The 18,492-nt window shown below is 41.5% G+C and overlaps 1 protein-coding gene and 1 long non-coding RNA gene across 5 annotated transcripts in view; one reads left to right on the plus strand and one right to left on the minus strand.

Annotated features, from left to right (window-relative positions):
* arhgap39 (Rho GTPase activating protein 39) overlaps window positions 1-18,492 on the minus strand; it is a 579,720-nt gene that overhangs the window by 281,826 nt on the left and 279,402 nt on the right. The window lies entirely within an intron of this gene.
* Window positions 1-18,492, plus strand: part of LOC138751953 (uncharacterized) — a 110,070-nt gene that overhangs the window by 6,189 nt on the left and 85,389 nt on the right. Inside the window, exons 2-3 of the long non-coding RNA XR_011350286.1 lie at window positions 9,120-9,197; window positions 17,640-17,750. This is a non-coding gene — a long non-coding RNA (uncharacterized lncRNA). The remainder of the gene's footprint in view (window positions 1-9,119; window positions 9,198-17,639; window positions 17,751-18,492) is intronic.

Below are 18,492 nucleotides of genomic sequence, written 5' to 3' on the forward strand. Positions count from 1 at the left end.
TTCCTGCAATTTTGGCAGTTCAATTTTAGCTAAAAACTCTTCTATTTTATCATCTTTCCCCTCATTCTCAGTTTGGTGTAATTGTTCATAAAATAGCTTAAAGTTTTCATTAATCTCTCTTGGGTTAAATGTAATTTGTTTGTCCTTTTTCCTTGATGCCAATACAGTTCTTTTAGCTTGTTCTGTTTGAAGTTGCCAGGCTAATATTTTATGTGTTTTTTCTCCCAGTTTGTAATACTTTTGCTTTGTTTTCATTATGTTCTTCTCCACCTTATACGTTTGTAATGTTTCGTATTTTAATTTTTGTCCACCAATTCTCTCTTTTTCGTTATATCATCCCTTTTTACTAGTTCCTTTTCTGTACTTACTATCTCCCTTTCCAACTGCTCTATTTTCCGATGTAATCCTTTTTCATCTTAGTCACATAACTTATTATCTGCCCTCTAATGAAGGCTTTCATTGCATCCCATAATATACATTTGTCTTTCACTGATTCTGTGTTTATTTCAAAATAAGTTTTAATTTGGTGCTCAATAAACTCTAAAACTCCTGCTTTTTAAGTAGCATGGAGTTTAACCTCCATCTATATGTTCTTGGTGGGATGTCCTCCAATTCTATTGCTAATAACAAGGGTGATAGTAGTCTAGCTTTATACTCAGTTTTCCTAACTCTCGCATGAATATGGGCCGACAACAAAAACATATGTTTTATACCTACTCGAATAATATGAATATTCCTTCTCTCTTGGGTGTTGCCTTCTCCATATATCCATAAGTTTAATTTCCTGCATTGATTTAACCATAAATTTGGCTACTTTATTCTTTTTACTTGTCTTTTGTCCAGTTTTATCCAACATTGGATCCAAAATAAGGTTAAAATCTCCTCCTATCAATATATTTCCTTGTGTATCTACAATCTTCAAAAAATATCCTGACTAAACTTTTGATCCTCCTCGTTAGGTGCATATATATTGAACAAATTCCAAAATTCTGAGTATATCTGACACTTTATCATTACATACTTCCCTGCTGGATCTATTATTTCCTCCTCTTTCTTTGATTGGTACATTTTTGTTAACTAATATGGCTACTCCTCTAGCTTTTGAATTATAGGATGCTGCCACTACGTGTCCTACCCAGTCTCTCTTTAATTTGTTATGTTCAACTTCAGTTAGATACGTTTCCTGCACAAATGCTATATCTATTTTTTTTTCTTTTTTTGGTAAATTCAGTAGCCTCTTCCTTTTAATTTGGTTATATATTCCATTAATAATCATATAGTTCAACGTGGCCATCTTATATCTTGCTTACGTCTATTTTCCGCTTCCTCACCACCTCCAACCCCCTTTTCCCCATTTTTATCTCTTAGTTTTCCTTTTTTAAACTCAATGTGCGACCACACATTTAAAACATAAAATTATCCAACAATTCCCACACCCAATAATACCTTAACCCCAAATGCTACCCCCCTCTCTGAGTTGCCCCTTATCCCTTGGCCGGGCAACCACAACCCCCCTTTCCATTTGGATTGCAATCTTGCTCACAAACGTCAATTGATTTCGCAGTGACAGTTATTCCCTCTCCCCCCAGCCCCCCCAAGAAAACACTTTTTATAACACATTTAACAAAGCTCTCTCTTTTTTCCCCCTTACTTCCTTCCTTCCCTTCTCTTTCCCCTCTTTAGTTCTTTACATATACATTGTTTTTATATCTTTTTATTTACTTTATCGCCATTCTTCATTCTTGTTACATCTCTTCATCTCTTCTTCTGTCCTGCAAACATTCTGTGAATTCTTGCGCTTCCTCCAGATCCAAGAACAGTCTGCTTATATCTCTTTGTCGGGCCTCATCTTGCTGAGCCTCTTGCTGTTGGTCCTCCCCTCCTGGGCTGCCCGTCTGTTGGGTCTCCTGTCGTTGATCCTCTTGTTGGTCACCCCGCCATCTTTCTCTCTCATCTGTTTCCTCGCTCCCTCCCGTTGCTATCCTCATCTTCCAGCTGAGGGCCCTGGTGTCGGGCGTCCCTCAGCTAGTCGTGCTGTGACTGCCCACTTCTCTGCTGAGCCCCCCTCCCGTCGGTGTTTTCTTTTTCCTTTGATTGCGCAGTCTGAGAGCCATTTTACAAGTCCACCGGTCGGGAGGTCACAATTCCGCAGGGCAGGCACCAATCTCAGGGATCGGGTGCTCCTCACCACCGCAGCTCCCTGTTCCTTCGTGCAGGTAAGGTCTTCTTCTTTCTTCTCCGGTGACTTTTCTTTTTTTTCGGTTGTTTTTCCTTTCTCCTTCTTGGGTGCCATCTTCTTTCTCTTCTCTGTAACTTTATCTTCTATTTCTTCTATTTTATTTTTGTTGAGCTTTGTCTTTTCCTAATTTTTTTTCTGGAGAGGGCTGGTTTTACTCAACCGGCCGCTACTCCATCACGTGACTCCTAGAGGCTGCTTTCTTAAGACACCACCTCTTGTGGATGTCCTCGATGGAGTGTAAACTGATGCTCATGATGTCATTGGCTGAGTTCACAACTCTCATCCTTTCTTCCCTGTGTGTTGGCACCTCCATACCAGACAGTGATGCAACAAGTCAGAATTCTCTGCAGGAACAGTGAGTAATCCACATTTTTAACCAAACCTTGATGATACGTTCCGTTCTGGTGCGATTTTTCTGGTGCAGTGTTAAATTTCATTTGATACCTTTCCAGCAAAGCTTTATCAAGTTAAAGGTGACACATAAATGTGTTTCTTGATTACTCTCGAAGCTTGACAACAGTCCTTGTCTGTCACTCAAATATTATTAGTGGTTAATCTGCTTTTTGTTAAAACCAGTTCAACTGTTTATTCAATCAACAGACATGTGGGAGAATCACAAACGTACAGGGGTTATAGGTCATTGGGGTATTTGGGCGACACAGTCTCATCGACCAGAAGGGCCTGTTACTGTGTTGTATGTCTAAACAAAAAAAGAATATTATGCAAAATGGTTGGATCATTTGAATCATTAGAATGTGAAGCAAAAAGCCATCTGCTGGAAGATGTCAGTGCATCAAACAACATTAGTGGGAGAAAAATAAAGGTCAAATGAAGAGAAAAGTTTATTGAGTAGCACCTCAGGGATTAACGGAAGATTTGTCAATGTCATACCAATTTAATCTATTTCTAACACTTGGAGTCTCTATGAACAATACAACTGAGATTTCAAGCAATACTGTCCAACTTCGGTAGTATTAAAAGAACTGGCAATGTGTTATTCAACAAGAAAATCTGCAGATGCTGTGAGTGTAGTTTACACACAAATGCTGGAGAAACTCAGCAGGTCACACAGCGTTCTTCATGTAGCAAAGGTAAATATGCAGAACCAACATTTTAGGTTTGAGCCCTTTGTCAAGGTATAAGCAAAAGGCAGGCAGGCGGCTGAATAAAATGTGGGAAGGAGCAAGGGAAGGAGCCCAGGATCACAGGCAAGAGGTCAAAGGTGGATGTTGGTGGGAGGGCACAAGAGAATGTGATGTCTTGTTTCTGCATCCAGGTTTCTGTTCACGAAAATGATTGTTTGGATCTTTCGTTACTGTTTCCAACTTTGCAAAACAGAATTCCTGATTTCTAGCCTGCTTGCTCTTCTGTTACACAAAGGTTCAGAGATAATATGATTTGCATCATTTCCAGTAAACTAACAACAATCATGAGATGATCTGAATAATGACCCTCACACTGCATCAACATTGTTCCAGTGTGTAGTAGGGAATGAAATTTATTACAATAGACGAACGAGCCGGAATTGGAACAGTGCAATGCCAAGTAACAAAAAGATATTGAATGTAGTAAGAAGACCCAAATCTATCTAAAATGAGGGGACACAGCCTCAAGATTCGGGGAAGTAGATTTAGGACAGAGATGAGGAGCATCTGCTTTTCCCAGAATGTAAGAGCCACATAGGATAAACCTCAGATATTTGAGAGCTGCAAGATATGAAAAATATTACATACACATTTTCGCCCTTACATGCTTATTTTGTTGCAAAAATGTATATAAATATAAAGAAATATGGAATAATATTTATTCATATATGTAGTTTTTAAACTCCTAATTTATATTAGTTTCAATGATCAAAAAGTGCACATTTACTGTACATACCAAATATTTTCAAAATCCTGACTAATTTCTGTGGAAATCTCTGCCCAATGAAGCAACAGAGGCTGCCTCAATTAATATTTCAGATTTATTGTCAGACATGATGTCACATACAACCCTGAGATTCCTTTTCCTGTGGGCGCAGCAGAATCACCACTTATTGATCGTGCAAAACTAAACTGTACACAGCGTAAACATGTAAACAAATAAAGAACTGTACACAGATAACAAGTGTAAACAAACTGTGCGATACAGAGGGAATTAAAAAAAAATCAATAAAGTGCACAAGTAAGAGTCCTTAATCAAGTCCCTGATTAAGTTTGTCACTGAGGTGTCTGATGGTAATGGGGTAGCAGCTGTTCCTGAACATGGTAGGGTGAGTCTTGTGGCATCTAATCCTCTTTTCCTGATAGTGGCAGTGAGACAGAGTGTGTGCTGGGTGGTGTGGATCCTTGATGATTGCTGCATCATCAGGGAATTGTGGGTTATGGGGGAAAGGCGGAGCTGGCTTCACGGCCAGATCAGCTGTGATCTCATGACTTCTGCTCCTGTTCCTGATATGTTCTCTTTGGCAACGCTGCTACCACTGATCTTTGCAGATACCTGAACCATTGCAGCGTCCACAGCTGAGTGCACGATGTGGAAGTGACCTGATGCAAACCTATCTCCTGTGGCAGGGCGAGGCCAGGAGGTTTACAGCTTTGGTCCTCCCCCACACATCCTCTGCTCCCCACTTCCCAGTAGCTGGCAGGATGGGAGTAGTGGCTGCTGGGAGAGAAGGCTGGACATGGAGCCGTCTAACCTCTACACTCAATAGTGCTGACTCTCCATCTGGTGGGGCCTGTGTTTGGCTGTGGCCACTGCCAGGACCTTCACTGCTACTGCCAGCCCCAGTTCTGTCCTGGCTTGGTGCCTGGATGAGGTCCTCATTGGGGACCCCCTCCAGCCTCACCTCCTATCTCTGTCATCTTTCTTCCCCCTGCCAGAGTGCCTGGACAGACAACCCACCTCCAGGGCAGGCCATACTTTACAGGAGCTCTCCTGGCCCAGCCCTGGCTTCCCAACTTCTGTGGCTGTTCCTTGCAGTTGACCTTTAACTTTGTCTAACCCTCCTACCACACACCCTGCATTGGCAGCACTCTGCGGTGATGTAGCCCGGCCCGATGGAGAACCCATCTCCACCATGTGCTGCTCGCTCCGCTCCACTGCAGGGGCCATTCCTCCAGTACCCTCTTCCTCTTCTCTCTCCTTGTCACGCACCTCAGGCTACGACTATCTTGGGACCCCTTGGTCTGGCTACAAGGATTCAGAGTGCCCTGGGGCAGCTTCACGAGCCATGGACTGGCTACCCCTGAAGTAGAGGCTGCCTCATTGAGTATCCAGAGCTGGATCAGTCATGATCTTCTTGAATGGTGCAGCAAGCTTGACAGTCCAGATAACCCATTTCTATGTTAAAAAGTATTTGAGCTTTTTGGGTTTGAACAGGAAAAAGAATGCCGAATCTTGTTCTGAAGACAGCAAGGGCAATGCATAATTAGAAGATCCTTTTCTCAATATCGCATGGAATTAAGGAGAATATTACCAATATTTATTTTGAGCATATTATAATCATTCCCTCTAATACACATTAACTAATATGCAATGCGGAGGGGAGTGAATGTCAGTCTCTACTATTTCATACACTTGCAGTAAGATTTTCAAATGGTGAGGAGCAGATACTAGTTCCTTTCCAACCTTCATCATTTACTGACAGTTTTAATAACCTGAAATCCATACCCAAAATATGAGATGCAATTTAAGAAAGACTTCTGAAATTGCTTTCTTGTCAATTACAATAACTCAATTACCGAGTCAGGACCCTCCACAAAAGCCAATGAGCCATTCGACACGAAGACAGGTTGACCTCAACCTTCTTGGCGCCTTTTCTGTCATTCAACTCCATGGCGACGCTGATTGCAATGCAAACCAAAATTGCCTCCAACACCAACCTGCTCTGCCTTTTGAAGGTCAATGCTCAACAGTGAAGAGCCTATAAATGGTGGGAGAAGCAGCATTATTGCTGACATTACAATAATGCTGATGGAAAATCCTGATAACCAATGTTAGTTAGATTTGATATGTTTCCTGTGGCTTTATAACCGCTGCAATCGTGTCTGCCTGTCCCGCATCGGACTGGTCAGCCACAAACGAGCCTGCAGCTGACGTGGACTTTTTACCCCCTCCATAAATCTTCGTCCGCGAAGCCAAGCCAAAGAAAGAAAAGAAAGAAAGATATCCTTCAGTAATGGGTCACGCTGAGGCACAGAGTTGTCATGCACCAATTTATCCCTCGCTATTTTCTCTTCCATTCAGCTCCATTTATAAAAACAAGAAGTGCTGATACCCTTGAAATTTGTAACTACCAGCAGAATTCATCAGACCAGTTCTTTTATACTTGAAAATGGAAGGTGGTTTATTTTAGGAATGTAAAGGTATTTTCTTTACTCTTGAAGAGAAAAGCTTGTGCTTTTAAATCATATGCCTTAGAAAGTCCAAAAAGAGTCAAGAGTATAAATGTCTATTTGGTCGTGCTTATGGTAAACCAGATGTTCATTAATCCACGTCATTCGATGTCAAGTCAAAAAAAAGTTCAATTAAGCAATAAATGCCATTGGACAGCAGGATTCACACCACTCGGGACATACTCTGTACTCAGCGCTGAATTCAGGAATCAGAATCAGAATTTATTGTCATAAACATGTTACAAAATTCATTGCTTAGCGGCAGCATCACATTGCAAATATTTCAATAAACCACATTTCAAAATAAATAAAAGGGTGCAAGAAAAAGAAAGAGACAAAGTCAGGCAATGTCTGTGGTTCATTGATCATTTTGGAATCCAAAGGCAGTGGGGAAGAAGCTGTCCTTGTGCCGCTGAGTGTTTGTCTTCAGGCTCCTGTACCTTTTTCCCGAGGGTAGTAGGCTAAGAGGTATCGGTGCCACAAGGCTCGCACCACCAGGTTCAGGATCAGGTGCTACCCCTCCTCCATCAGACTCCTCGACATTGAAATCTCTTACTGAATTTTTTCACGTTTTGCACAATTTGTTTACATTTCTCTCTTTCGTCTCTGTATTATTTCGTGAGTAGAGTGTACAGTTATTGATAAGTAGAAATTCTGTCTGGCTCACAGGAAAAAGAATCTCCAGGATGCATGTGATGTCACGAACGTACTCTGACAATAAATCTGAACTTTGATAAATATGTTTTAGTTGCAGTCTATATACACAACCTACTGCGCATTACACATGAATGCAGTCAACTCATATGTAAATGCAAATTGCTAGTATTCCAGGGTTTTGTGTTCATTTACGCAGATGTTGTAAATATGGTAACAATGGCCGTCCTCCAATATTAAATGGTTGGCTGGGTTACTTTAGAGAACAATTAAAAGTTAGCCACATTGCTGTAAGTCTAGAGTTATAAATAGGTCAGACATCTCCTTCTTCAGAAATCATGGTTTTCCCTTGATGGCCATTAACTCAGCCCTCACCCACATCTCCTCCATTGCCCTGCCCTGGCCCCCTTCCCCCACAGACAATAAAGACAGGGATCCCCTGGTCCACAATAAAGAAGCCTTCTCATCCAATATATTCTCCACAATTACCGCCACCGACAATGGGATCCCGCTACTCAAAACTCGCTTTCCAAAGGGTTCACTCCCTCTGCGACTCCACTGTTTATTCATTTCTTCCCACCAATTACCCTCTCAGTACCTACCTCAGTGACTGCAAGAAATATGACATTTGTACCAACACCTTCTCCCTCACCACATTCGGGGCCCCAAATTGTCCTTCCAAGAGAAGCAACACTTTACTTGTGAATCTGCATGAATGATCTACTAGATTCAGTACTCCCATTCTGGCCTCCTCTACAGTGGGGAGACTGGACCCAGACCGGGAGATCACTTTGTTGAGCACCTTGACTCTGTCTGCTGCAATAGCAGGGACCTCCCAGTAGCCACCCACTTCAATTCCAAACTCTATTGCCACACTGTCATGTCTCACCATGGCCTCATGCACTGCTAAGTTGAGGCCACTTGTCAATTGAAAGAACACTTTATACATGGGGTGGCTCAGTTAGCATAGCAGTTAGTGCAATGCTATTACAGCACCCAGTGACCAGGATTTGAATTTGACTCTGTCTGTAAGGAGTTTGTACGTTCTCCCCATAACTACATGGGGTTTCCTCTGGGTGTTCCAGTTTCCTCTCAACCTTCAAAACATATGGTGGTTGTATTTGCATGGTAGGATTTCATGGGCTGGAAGGACCTCTTACATTTGAAAACATTTAAAAATTTATGAATCTGTGTAAAGAGCACAATTTAGAGTACAGGATTACAGTTAAAAAGCAAGATCAATTAGCACTAAGGCCAGCATAAGAGCACTGTTGTGGGGTTCATTCAGCAACCTAATAGCTGCAGGGAAGATATAGTATTTAAACCTCTTGGAGTATGTTTTCACACTCTTAAGCCTCCTGCTTAATTGTGTCAAATATCATAGAATAGGTGTAGGAGGAGGCCATTTGGCCCTTCAAGCCTACACCGTCATTCATTTTGATCATGGCTGATCATCCACTCAGTACCCTGTTCCAGCTCTCTCTCCATACCCCCTGATCCCCTCGTCACAAGTACTAACTCTCTCTTAAATATAGCTATGGAACCGGCCTCAATCACTTCCTGTGGCAGAGAATTCCATAAATTGAGTGAAAGTATTCTTCCTCATCTCAGTCCTAAAGGACTTCCCCTTTATCCTTAAACTGTGACCCCCTGGTTCTATACTTGGTCAACATTGGGAACAATCTTCCTGCATCTAGTCTGTCAAATATCCAAACTCTGGACTTGAAGGAATGAAGATGAAAGGTGTACCAGAGGAGGGAAGACTAAAGTTTTGCAGGGAATGATGAGGAAAACAGTTGATAAGTAATTAAATAAATAAAAAAATTCTCCCGTTTTATCTTTATTAGGATTGATAAACTGTGAATACTACGAGCTCCGGATATCCTAAGCAACTCAGTTCAAGACAAAATTCCCTTTATATAAAGGTAAGAAAGGTAGTTTTATTTCATATGTATTGTTTGCCTGTATGTATGTTACGTCTGGTTGTATGTCTGGTTTTTCTTTGCACTGAGGACCGGAGAACACTGTTTCTACAGGTTGTACTTATACAATCAGATGGCAATAAACTTGATTTGATAAAAAAAATCGTTGCCTTTCTCTGAAATAGAGGATGATTTTGAATTGATGACTATGAAGTAATAACACAACTGTACTTGTCATTCAAATTGTTTAAACTGCATTACTTACATTGTTTCCCTAAATTCTTTGGTAATGCAAGCTGTTCTAAGTGTACTTTCTGTCTAGTTCCAAGTATTGTATTTACCATCTTTTAAAAGAAGAGACACTTAGAGAATTTCATTATATAATGTACTTAAAAAATGGGGTCATTGATAGCCCTGGGCAAGATGAGATGTTCAATTCTGATTCACATGAAGTCTACTTGAAAGGAATGTGATATATCCATTGAAAGCGAAATAATATTTAAACATCCCCAAATGCAACCTCGGAAACATAATTTATCACAAGTGGCTTAAGAATAGTGCTCAGAGACCATAATTACATTATTCCAGCACCTTATAAATATACGGACAATCAAGATATATTTTACAGACAGGTTCAATCAATTTGCAAATCAGTGGAATAACTGTGTGCCAAATTACATAAATAGTGCAGCAGTTAGTGCAACTTTTGAATCTGGTGCTGTCCGTAAGGAGTTTGTATGTTCTCTCCTGACCTGAGTGGGTTTCCTCCGGGTGCTCCAGTTTGCTCCCACCCCCCAAAACATACGAGGTTGGTAGGTTAGTTGAGTGAAATTGAGTGGCACAGGTTTCATGGGCTGGCAGGGCCTTCTACCATGCTGTCGTTAACAAAAGGCAATCGTAGATAGACAGAAAGACCGTCACCAATCAGACGAGGACTAGGTGCTTGCAATAAAACGTCCAACCAGATTCAAAATTTCAAGCAAAATTAATATATATTTTCCAGCATGTGGGGACTAGAGGCTAGAAATTCATTCAGGCAACTCCAAAGCACAGCTGCAAGTCAGGTTAAACTCAAGGGAGCAACACTGCACACATTTCTGAGTGCTTGCTGAGAATCAGTCTCTTCATTTACAGTGGACTCTTTGTTCTCTCCAGGTGTAAAACTTCCCTAACTCATCACCACTAGCCTTGTACATAAAATTACTCTTCAGTAAATTCTTCAAGCCCACTGTTCTGAACAAAAATTTCTCCTCTCATCTCAGAGAATAGCCAGCTTGTGGTTTTTAAAAAATTTCAATTAGAGATGCAACAACAGGCCCTACCAGCCCAAATTAACCTACAAACCCAACACATTTTTGGAGAGTGGGAGGAAACTGGAGAATCTGGAGGAAACCCATGGAAACACAAGGTAAATGGACAAACTCCTTACAAACAGAGCCGAATTCCAACTTGAGTCACTGGTAGTGTTAAAGCATTGCACTGACCATGCTGCTCATGGAAGGATCAACTTTCAAATTGCATTCTTAATCTTCTGACCTCTCAAGATCTCAGACATAACTAATATGTGCCATGACAGCTCTGTTAATGAAGGTCGGGGTCATAGTCACGCTCAGCCTCCTGCCCTGACACTTTGAAGTTAACCTGCTCATGGAAGAGGTCTCCAAAACTCCATTTTCAATTCAGGAGACTTCCTTAAGCTCACAAGTCCAAGTAGAGCAGACAGAGGTCTTTTATATTGCATTGCAAAGATCAGGTACTGATGGACCCCCATCGAGTTACAGGGATCTCTAGGGCAACCCCTTCTAGCCCTGGAGGACTGTCACATCTCCTGCACAAAGACCAGGCTTTCAGGGAGCAATGTTTTTCATCAGCCTCGTGTGACCACATTCACATTACTCCCCTGCCCATCGCTGTCACATATCAATTTATGACAATATTTTCTAATAGGTGAAAGAGTGCTGCTTGCACAGTGGCGTGTCTATTTGAAGATTGCATCTGCTGTGTTACATTTCAACAAAAGTGGGAACTTGTAAAACATTGAAATGGAATTTGGTGCTGAAACCGTTGGTTATTAGCATGGCATCACACAGCGAAAACCAGCAATGTAATTCCCAAATCTTGCATTCAAATTTCTCACTCCTTGAAGAGAAAAAAACAGATGTAAAACCCAGATCCAATCTACTGGAGGAACTCAGCGGTCACACAGCATTAGTGATGGGTTCTAGCCCGAAACGTTGACCACCCTTCCACCGATGATGCTCGACCTGCTGAGTTCCTCCAGCAGATTGTTGGCCCAAATTCCAGCGTCTGCAGCGTATTTGCCAAACGTTTCACTTCACCTGGTTTTGGAATCAGGAAAAGCCACTTGACTCTTAAATTCGTGTCCTTTTTTGTCCTCTCTAACGTTGATTCTTTTGAAACTGTTTCTCGTGCTCGTTTCAAAATTCTTCATCTGTAAATCACTTCAAACTTTCTTTCTGAGGTAGAAGGAGGATTAGTGCCATTCAGCTCCTCAAATCTTTCCTGATCATCACACATGATCTCAGTTTAATCTCAATTCTGCAACCCTACTCACCCTGATAACCTTTCCCCGAATCACACATCTACTTCTGCCCGAAGACTCTTTAAAGGCTCCTGTGAGGAAAAGTTCCATGGGCTCATGGCCGGTGAAGAAGCTCATTCTATAGGTCTTAAATGATGAAGATGATGAGAATAAATAATGGTGATTTCGTTGTCAAGTACATTAAGGTAAAGGTTCCATTATTGTCATGGAGAATGTAACATACATGAAATTCTTTAACTTTTGTCTACCGTAAGGAAGACAGAGTCACCTCTTTGTCCAGTGCCCCTCACAGAAATGAGACCCCAGTGAGGAACGAACTCATGACCCCTGGTTTACAAGACCAGTGCTCTGACCACTTAGCAATCAGAACCAAAATTCTTTCTTGCTGCAGCCAAACGAGTACTTTTGTTTAAAAAGTGACAAACTAACTCAGCCCTGCGGAGCAAGGTCTATAAATATGAAGCGACAATAAATATAGTTACTGCACGAAAAAAGGTCAGGAAGTGAAATAGTGCAACAGTGCAGATGGATCTTTTTGTTGTCTTGGAGTTTATGATTCTGGTCAAAAGGGAGGCTCAAGAGTCTGTTAGCCATTGGGGAAAGAAAAACATCCTTGAACTGAGGATGCCTTCAGCTTTGTCTTCAGGCTTCTATACCTGAAGGAAACAGTGAGAAGAGGTTGTGACCAGAGTGATGGGGTCCTTTATAATGTTGGTTACCTTCTGAAAGACATGGGGGGAAAGTTGGACCCTGTGACGGATTTGGCTGTATGCAGTTCCTAGCCACTTGAATTACCAAACCAGGCCATATCTGTAGATGTTTGACAGATTCAGATTTCTTGTCAGAGTACATACATGACGTCACATACAACCTTGAGATTACTTTTTCCTGCGGGCGCAACAGAATCACCCCTAATTGGTAGTGGAAAAAATAAACTGTACTCAGTGTAAACATGTAAACAATTAAAGAACTGTAAACAGGTAACGAATGTAAACAAACTGACTGTACAATACAGAGAGAACAAAAAGAAAATCAATAAAGTGCACAAGTAAGAGTCCTTAAATAAGTTGCTGATTGAGTTTGTCGTTGAGGTGTCTGATGGTGGAGGGATAACAGCTGTTCCTGTCAGAGTATTTGTCAATATGCCAAATGTCCTTCTCAGAAAGTAGAGGTGCTGGTATGCCTTCTTCGTGGTTGCCTTGATGTGCTAGCTGCTCTTACATGAGGACTTCCAGGAATTAAGATACTAACCCTCTCCACCTCCCTCGCATCAATGTAGACAGGTACATGGTCCCTTCCTGAAATCTACAGCAAACTCCTTGGTCTTGTTGGCATTGAGAGAAGACTACTGAAAATGAGCAACTGCTTTAACAAAGTCAAGATTTTATTTGCAATAAAGGGAACATTCTCTCTAAGTCTAATCATACTCTTCTGAACTACAGCTGATGTATGCCCAGTCTTTCTAACTTTTCACCTTGAGACAACTTGTCCATTCCAGGTAGCAGTCTGGTAAAAACCCTCACTGAAATGTTTCCAACATATTCATATCCTTCCTTTAATTGGGAGACTAATATTGTAGACACACCCATATAATTGAAGCATAACCTCCTTACTTTTACATCCAATTCCCCAAGCAATGAAAGATGATAATTGTTGGGGTTCTGAATTACTTCCAGTACCTAATCACATCGTTAAATGAATCGAGCCCACATCCCTCTGCAATCTCTCACCCTTTAAATAATATACGTGTAAAGGTCGAGTTTTTAAGACCATTTTTTAAATGCTAAATTTATGGGGTTGACTATTACATGGATAGTTCTATTGACTGTGGTATGTACTTGTGTCATTTGCGGCATCAGGAGTTCCGATGGGTGGGTGGGTGGCTGGCTGTGACTGGGTGGTAAGTCCGGGTTCAAGGCATCGGGAGCTCCAATGGGCAAGCCCTTGGGCCCAGGTGAGAGGCTGCGGTCGAGGCATTGGAGTTCCAATGGGCGGCTGGTCAGATCTATGCAAGAGTCTGTGGTCAAGGTGTTGTGAGGTCCGATGGACAAGTGGCTGGGGCCTAGGTGAGAGTCCATGGTTGACGCTTCATGAGCTCTGATGGGTAGCCAGTCTGGGCCAAGGTGAGGCATCAGGAGCTTCGATGGGCGGGCAGATGGGGCCAAAAATAGGGGGAGGGTCGACTCTTACACACGATATATGGAAAATACCAGATTTTTGGGCCAAAAATATAGAATTGACTTTTACACGGTATCAACTTTTCCATGAGCATAATCTTTCATATTTTCCCATATTATACTCCATGTCCCAGGCTTTTGTCCATTCACTTAAATTCTAACCCTTTGTGGCTTTTTTCCGATATGGTTCACAATATACAAAACGATTTGGAAGAGAGGATTGAATATTGTGTATCTAAGTTTGTTGATCTCACTGAAATGAGTGGTAAAGTAAATTGTGCAGAGGATCAAGAGAGGTTATGAGAGTGGGCAAGGGGCTGGGAGATGGAGGGCAATATTGGTAAATGTCAAGTTATCCATTTTGGAATGAAAAATAGAAGATCAGATTAATGTTTAAATTTGAAAGATTGCATCACGCAATAGGACTTGGGAGTGCTTGTGCATGAATTGCAACAGGTAATCAAGAAGGCAAATGGGATATTGGTTTTCGTTTGCGAGAGGGAATGAAATGAGGAGAGAGGTTATGCTGCAACTGTACAGGGTTCTGGTGAGATTGCACCTGGAGTACCGTGTGCAGTTCTGGTCCCCTTATTTGAGAAAGGGTACACTGGCTTTGCAGGCGGTCCAGAAGAAGTTCATTTGATTGTCTCTAGAGATGAGGGGGGGGTTAGCCTGTAAGTAGATATTGAGTTGCCTGGGACTCTATTCGCTGCAATTCAGGGGGTCTTATAGAAACATTTACAATTATGAAAAAAAAAATCAGATAAGATGAAGTCAGGAAAATTGTTTCCACTGGTGGGTGACAATAGAATATGGGGGCATAGCCTCAAGATTTGAGTAGATTCTGGAAAGAGATGAGGAGAAATTGCTTTTTCCAGAAAGTAGTGAATCTGGAATTCTCTGCCAAAGAAAGCAGTAAAGACTATCACATGAAATGTCCTTAAGGCATATATTTTTGGACAGTAGGGGAATTGAGGGAAATTGATGGAGCTGAGTCCACAGCCAGATCACCCATGATCTTAGTAAAAACATAAAATGCTGGAGAAGCTCAGCAGGTCAAACCATGGGCTTTATGTAGCATCTGACATTTTGGGGTTGAGACTTTCATCAAGATTATGAGAAAATGCTGGCAGGCATCCAAACCAAAGAGTGGGGGGGTGGGGGGGGGAGGGAGTGGGAGAGATGATAGATGAAGAAAGGAGGGAGGGAAAGCAGCAATGAGGGGGAGGAGGGATTGCTGGGTGGGTAAGGGAGAGAAGAACTAGAAAGACAGGAAAGGGGGAGGGGAAAGAAAAGGCAAGCAGGTTTAGAAGAAAACAGAAAAGTCAATGTCTTGATCAACAGCCATGCTCTTATTGAATGGCAGAGCAGGTTCAACTAGCTAGATAACTGACTCCTGCTCTTCTCTCTCATGTTTTCTTCCAACCTTGTTTTCCCATCCCTCTTTGTGTCATTATCAAATTTAGCAACCATTCCTTTGGTACCTCCTGTATATCCAAATAATTTATATGGTGCTTTCTTGAAACCTTAGCACATCCACCAGATACCCCTTTATCCTGAGCACAAGAAACTGTAATAAACTGTTCAAACTTGACTTCTTTTTCACAAAGTCATATCGACTTTGCCTGATTATCTTGAATTTTTATGTATCTAGCAATACAGTCTTTGTTAACAACTTATAACATTTTCTACATGACAGGTGTCAAGATAATTGGCCTATAGTTTCCTTTTTTCTGTGTTCTTCCCTTTCTGGGATTTAATGGATCCTTCCCTGAATATAGGAAATTATCTCACAAGCCAGTTTCAAGAAGCAAGAATGAAGTCCATCAGGACCCAGAAACGTTTCAGCTCAGATTTCCAACAATTTGTGCAGTATTATTGCCCCGGTGACTGTCATTTTCTTTGCCTCTCATATATCCTCTCTTGAGATGAATGAGTCAAGCACCAGATTAAATCATTTGCCGTCTACTCATTTTCCATAATAAAGTACTAGATCCACTTTCCACAGGACCAATGCTCACATTGTTCATGCTTTTCTTTTTCAAACACCTAGAGATGCTTTTCCTCTCTGTTTTTATATTTCTAGCTAGTTTAATTTTTGTCCTCTAATTTTTCTTCTTAATTAATCATCCAATCACTAATTGAAAATGTTAATATTCTGTCCAATCTTCTAACGTGCCACCTGCCCATGAAAGTACACGCTTTTCTTTAAATTGCCCATCTCCTGCTTGGCTCTGATCATCCAGTATATTCTGCACCAACCTCCTGACTTCCATGTCATGCCATTCCTTTCTCTGCAGCCTGTAAGTGGACTCAGTCACAAACACTGATTGTCTCTGTGAGCTCAAAACTACATAGGTGCCCTGGGCTAACAGATCTCAGATGCTCAGAAGTGATTCCTGCATTCAGATTACTCTCTTTCACATCCAGCCCTGACACTCCTCGGAGAACTCTTCGCCCTACTAATTCTGCCCTTATTCTTAAATTGGCTGATGTACTATTGGTGCCCAATGAGGAGGACAATAAATACGGGGAGCGGGAGGACATTTGGTACCTGGGACCTGCTCTGTCATTCAACCAGATAAGGCTGAATGCTTCCCTCAATGCTCTTGCACTAACTCCATATCTCTTGATTTTCTTAACATGAAAAGGTATTTCAACCTTCATCTTGAATATATTCCGTTAAAACACAATTGAAAAAAAATTCTAGCTATCCTCTGGGTGAAGAAATTTTGTATCATCTCAGATCCTTTATTTTCAGACTAATCCCTGATTCTATCCAGCCAGTCATCCCTGCACCTATCATGTCAAACCCTGTGCTGGAATTGATATACCGCTCCATATTTATATTTCCTCACTTTTCTATTGCACCTTGCAATCTACCTCTTTAACCAAGCAATAGCATGACACTTTACCGCATCAGTGATCGGAGTTCAAATCCAGCACTGTCTGTAAGGAGATTGTATGTTCTCCTTGTGTCTGCATGGGTTTTCTCCTCCCCTTCAAAACGCACAGAGCAGTGGGTTAATTTTGATGTAATTGGGCGGCATAGGTTTAAATGGCTGGAATCGTCTTCAACCGAGCTATAAATAAAACTTAAATATTAAAAAATGTCACATTTTCCCACGTGCTTCAGTGGTAAATTCTCTTGATAAATGCTCCCTCTGAGGCATCTAATGAATTCTTATTAAGCTAAAAGACTATTTTAGATTTGATATTTAGACCTACTTCCATTGCCATTTTGAGGAAGTGCTTTACCAATTAAAATGTCACCATGTCAACACTTTATATTAGACCTCTGGTCACCAGCCCATGGTACTCCTCTGGGTCGCAAATTTAACGGCTGCATCACTGGTCTTCTGCTGCCAAGGTTCTATGCTCTGGAATTCTTGTGACTCGGTGCTCATTGGCATTCTGGATGCAACACCTCGTGTCCTTCACTCCTTTGCTACTGATAAGTCTTACATACTATTCCCTTAGTTTGTGTTTCATCACCTGCCAATGTTATTGACTGATCTGATTAGTGAGATAGGATACAAGTTATTTAGAGGATGTTGTGAATTAATTTTAGAATTTGGAGCACAGTCAAGTTTCCTTTTGGCAAAGATTTGCTTTTCAGAACACCACATATCAATCTCTAGGCTTGGGAAAATGTGATTGCTAGAAATTCTAAACACCCACTCCACTCTCTCACATTTTCAACAGCACAGAGAATGAAGTTTCCGAAATAGCGTGAACTGCACCTCAAATACAGCATCCCAACTGTGCATGAACAACGTCCAACTGGAAGACAGGAGACAACCAAAGACTTAAAAGGTAATTGACCTGATCTCTGTTTCTCTCTTCCTAGACTTGCCTGACCTAGTAAATATTGCAGCATCTCTTGTTTTCAAATTCAGGGCACAGTATTAAGGTTCCGGCAGTTTCTTGATTCACAGAACACAGCGACTCTTGTTATAATTTCTTAACAACATTGCCAGGTTATCACAAAACAGGGATAGTCACAGCCATCTGCCCCCAATAACTTATAAAGGCCCACTGAGGTTAGAGATTAAGTTCATGATGGAAAGCTTCCTCGTACCTTTCAACAACATTGGATCCATTCCAGTTTGACTACGGTCCAGGCGATGCTATAGACTTGTCCCTCCACTCTGTCTTGACCCACCTGGAGAATGATGCCTCGTATGCCAGGCTGTCATTCAATGACTTCAGCTCAGCGTTTTCCACGATCATACCTCAAAGACTGGTGGATAAACCCTCCTCACTGGGACCCAATTCCCGAATCAGAATGTATTGTTACGAACAAGTCATGAAATCTGTCGTTTTGTGGCAGCGTCATTAGTGCAAACATTTATATGAACCTCCTTAGAAAATCAATAGAAATAGCACATGAAAAGTTCAAGTTTTGATCATTCAGGAATCTGATGAAGCCGTCCTTGTGCCGCTGAGTGCTTGTCTTTAGGCTTCTGTACCTTTTTCCCAATGGTAGATGAGTGAAGAGGGCATGGCCTGTGTGGTGGGGGTCCTTGAGGATAGAGGCTGTTTTCTTAAGATACCA

This window comes from Narcine bancroftii, chromosome 1 (assembly GCF_036971445.1).
Source record: "Narcine bancroftii isolate sNarBan1 chromosome 1, sNarBan1.hap1, whole genome shotgun sequence".
NCBI lineage: Eukaryota > Metazoa > Chordata > Chondrichthyes > Torpediniformes > Narcinidae > Narcine > Narcine bancroftii.